The sequence below is a fragment of the Lotus japonicus genome, chromosome 3, assembly GCF_012489685.1.
Source record: "Lotus japonicus ecotype B-129 chromosome 3, LjGifu_v1.2".
NCBI classification, from domain to species: domain Eukaryota; kingdom Viridiplantae; phylum Streptophyta; class Magnoliopsida; order Fabales; family Fabaceae; genus Lotus; species Lotus japonicus.
Window position 1 is genome coordinate 32,111,893 of NC_080043.1, and position 4,590 is coordinate 32,116,482.

At 38.5% G+C, this 4,590-nt stretch overlaps 1 long non-coding RNA gene across 1 annotated transcript; it reads left to right on the forward strand.

Moving 5' to 3' along the window:
* The first annotated feature begins 1,272 nt into the window (after positions 1 to 1,272).
* LOC130749355 (uncharacterized) lies at positions 1,273 to 3,957 on the forward strand. The gene is made up of 5 exons (XR_009022899.1): positions 1,273 to 1,287; positions 1,408 to 2,329; positions 2,412 to 2,536; positions 2,651 to 2,776; positions 3,701 to 3,957. It is a non-coding gene; the product is annotated as an uncharacterized LOC130749355 (long non-coding RNA).
* Positions 3,958 to 4,590: the final 633 nt, after the last annotated feature.

The window sequence follows — 4,590 nt, forward strand, 5'->3', positions numbered from 1 at the left end:
GTTGCAGTTAATACCAAATTTTTAGAGGAATTTGTAGCATATAAGGCATCCAAAATGGGTAAATAGCCAAGTTGGTCCCTGAAAGTGTCAAGCGGTGTCAAGTTGGTCCCTAAACTTTGAAAATCCATCCCGCGGTCCCCGAAAGTGGCAATCATCGGTCAAGTTAGTCCCCGACGTTAAAAACGTAATAAACGTTAACGGGAGATGCTGAGTTGGCACGTTATATGCCCATCTGGCATTTCCACATTGGATGTTTGACCCAAAAATGAATCCTTCAATTTAGTCCCTAGGTCAGAATGGTCCCTCCTCCACCTCTGACCTCCCTCTTCCTCTTCCTCTTCCCCCACTACCTCCATCTCTCCTCTCTGTCTTGATTAGTGGTTGTTGATGTCTCTCGCCATTGGAGCGGTTTCGGATTCAGAAAGCATGGTTTTTTTATGACAATGTGAAGAGCAGTGAGGTGTTGTAGAGGGTTCCGAAAGCGCTGCAATCCTGAAAAGCTACTGCAACTCAATGATTCATTTGGTCGCTGCGCCATTCTTCTCTTTTCCCTTGACAAAAACCTTCCCTTTTCCTTATGCCATGTTCAATTTCTGCGTTGAGTATGTGTTTTTTTGTGATTCTCTTCAACCCAATTAAACAAATTTGAGAACTTTCGTATTTGCAGCTGGAGAAAGGCTCAAGGGAATGGCGTGTTAGTTTCAAGTGATGTTTTCAATGGATATAAAAAATTTGATGGGAAGCATGATGGTGGTGCTTTAACTTATGAGAATGCAGGGGAAATTCCAAGTGTTAGTCGGGAAGTTATGGTTTCAAGTAGTGAAGTTGAGGAATCCCCAAATTGCTCCAAAATTCCAAGGTGGTGTTCCCCAAATTGCCATCTATCTGCAAAACTAGATGTGATATATATGAATATGCCATCAATTCTGAGAGTGGAAAACAGAAACAGTAGCAAGCAGTCTTTTACATCCTCATACTATTAAATTTTCCTAGACTTACTTTGGTGATTTGCGTGAATTCTCTTTCAAGGCAGGGGCTAATATTGTGATTGACTTTATTTGCACTCCTCTGGTTCCTTCACTACTACTAGAGAGCTGCACAAAGTATATTGCCGAATTGTCTCTCATGGAGTACAACATGCTTTGCTATGCTCCGTCACTTGTAGTCACTTCACTAATTTTTCCTGGCCAAATTTATACTTCTCCCTTCGAAGAAACCATGGGTATGCTCCTAATAACACATTTTGCATACCATCATCAATGGACTTCCATTTTTGTTGTTTCATGGGTATGCTCCTAATAATAGATTACTCTTACCTTGAAAGCACTTTATAAGCACTTTATAAGTTTTGATGTTCTATGTAACCTATTTCAGTACTTTATCCTCATAATTTTATTTGTATTTCAGTACAGTTATGTGGCAAAGAAGTACTACCCTGCTCAATACCTTTCGAAATTTTCTGGAAAAGATGACAAATTAGTAGCAAATGATGGTCAAGGGAAGGGTGGTTGTGGTAGGGGTTGATGGTGGAACGGTGGTGGGAGAGGTGGGAGGAAGAGAGGGGCGGGGGAAGGGTGGTTGTGGTGGTGGTGGAGGAGAGGAAGAAGGTGGTGGGCTTGGGAGAAGGGAGAAGGACCAAAGTGATAGGGATATTGGAGAGATAATATTGACTTTTCAACTAGGGATTAAATTGAAAGTTGAAAGATTTTCCAATTGGCATATAACTTGCCAACTCAGCTTCTTCTGTTAACTTTTATTATGTTTTTAACGTCGGGACTAAATTGACCGACGTTTACCACTTTCAGGGACTGTGGAATTGATTTTTAAAGTTTAGGGACCAACTTGACATCGCTTGACACTTTCAGGGACCAACTTGGCTATTTACCCCATCCAAAATTCTTTCCGCATCTCGAGAAAGTTGAAGTTCTGAGACAGACTGAAACGACTCGTTTTAGTGTTATGATGGGTTTAAGTTTTATTGTTAATTATTCATATCATTATTAGATATAAGAAAAAAAAAAAATACTAAAACTAACCTAGAGAAAGAATAAAACCCACGCAGCCTCAATACCCATTAACAGAACGCATCCCTCACCCTCTCTTTCTCTCTCGAGATTTTTTTCTTTTACTTTGCCTCTGAATAGAAGCCAGCGGCGACACCTCTCTTCCATTCTATATGTTTTCTTCCTTCTTCATTAGAAACAAAACCAATTGCCACCATGATAGATACGCACTCATGAAGAAAAGATTTGGGTATTCAAGTTGAAAGGCTTCCAACAAAATATTTAGGAGTTAGGGTTTATGCTCCAAAGAAAAGAGGAAGATCAAGGTTGGCCATTCTTTTTCTATTTCGTAGCATACATCTAAGTTCAAATCATTTCGGTATCTCATTGAATTTTCAATTAATTCAGGAAGCAATTGAACGAGAGTGGAGTTCCCTGTGATTGGTGTGAAACCATGGCTCTTTGGAATGACTAGTTTGCAACTGGATATGTGCTGCCCAAAACGTTTTGACAGAGGAAAAGAAACAAGTCAGGTGCAATATATATTTATGTTTGCACCTTATTGATTATGTGGCCATGATGCTTTTTCATGGGGTATTGCTTTTGCTCATGAACCAAAAGTGAAATTTGTATCTGATTATGTTTAGCTATAGAGGATACACGAGAGATGCAAAATGGCTTGATTTGGTTTTGGTTGTCCAAGGAGTTGCTAGCTGCTGGCTATTCAAGTATCTTGGAGACATTGGAAGCAATCATTCTAACTCCTTATAGTTGTGAGTGGTTTTCAACTGCTATGACATATTTTTAACAGTCTTATAACTGATTTAATTACTTTATCATATTGCTTATTTATCTAAATTGGGGAAACGTGTTTTAGCATGTTTGACTATCATTCTTGAACTCTGAAAGCTTATTTTATGAAACTGATTTTGAACATGTTTTATGAATTGGTATGAGAAGAGAATGACATTGGGTTAATTTGGAAATTATGTGAAATTGAGATTGTGAACTTGAAAAGCTTTGATGAGCATTGAAAAGTTGATATTGAGAATGTTATTTTGAAAAGCTTTGATGAGCATTTGAAAACTGATTTTGAGACTGTTGATGAGACTTGTATTGGTTTGAGAAAACGGTTTTGGGGATCCTTGATAGAACCCCGTAGCCGTTAGCGGAGGTAACGGCCTAGGTGCACCTAGCTAGATTGATTTCGGGAGGAGAGGGCTATCCGTTAGATGGAGCCGCCAGTGCACGGAGAGGGCTATCAACGAGATGTAGCTTCCCCCGATGAGATACGATACGATATATGATGTGAGAGAGGAAAGGGCTATCCGTTAGATGGAGCCGCCCCTATCTGAGAGGCCATCCCTTAGGAGGAGAGGGCTATCAACGAGATGGAGCCGCCTCACGGTTCTACATGTGTGACCCTATTAAATTATATTTCTGATTTTGAAATGCTTTCATATGATTGACATGATTTTTATTCAGTTTCATTGAAATTGTTATTTATAAACTTGACAGTTTGATTATCTCTTATTTAAAATGATTCTTATTAACTTTGTTAATATTATATATAATACACACTCTGAACTGACAGTGAAAAACTCGTGCTTCATATGTTTCCCCTTCCTGTTCATGGTGGTTGTTAAATCCTCACTAAGTCTTTGTGACTTACCCCATTCATTATTTTCCCTCTACAGATTCACAGGCAACTAAGTAGTAAGCTGGTGGTATCAGATTCATCAGATCGTTCAATTTATCTTATTGGCAGGCCTCCTTTGGTTGGTGGCTCGGTTGATGTCTTTTATTTGATAGTTATCTGCAGCTATAGGGAGTCTTAGAAGGATTTGGATTTAAGATTGTTATTTATTGTTTTATTGTAAAAGTTGCTCTTGAGTGCAAAAATTGGTAATTTCCTTTTAATGAAAGTATGAAAATGGAGATCATTATTTGACAAGTTTTGTCATCTAGATATTAGTGTTACAGATGAGATTTTGTATATGTATTTTTTTTATAAAATATAAAGAAACATATGCAACTTTAGAGAATAGTTTGGAAAATGATTTTTGTGAGAAACAGGCTTGCCAGACTAGAGTGTCAGTCTGTGCGCCGGTCACGGCTTAGGATTTTGGGTCGTGACACAGACTCTATCCACAGACTTTGAAGCTTTGGAAGGTCCACGGGAATAGATGATAGTCCCTCGGAACTACTATTTGATACATTTAAAGAAACAAGAGATGACATGCCTGTATATGTTTGAACTAAGGATGAGAGATTACTTGTTGGTGACATCCAAGACCAAATGATAGAAGGAAACACATCACGTGAGAATCCTTCATGGCCGCACAAAGAAATATATCCAATGCTTTTTGACCTTACTAATGAATAGGGAACTCTTGTTATTGCAGTGTTGTCTGCAATCAGGGTTGTCAAGGATTCCATCTGTTCCACGTCCTCTTCCAACTTGTCAATCATTAAACATCCAGAAAGAATGAGGGTTTTCAGAGATTTCAACTTATAGATGCTTCTTGGAAGGTTACGAAGGCGAATACAGTCTTTCAAATTTATTAGAACAACTTTATTGAGATGT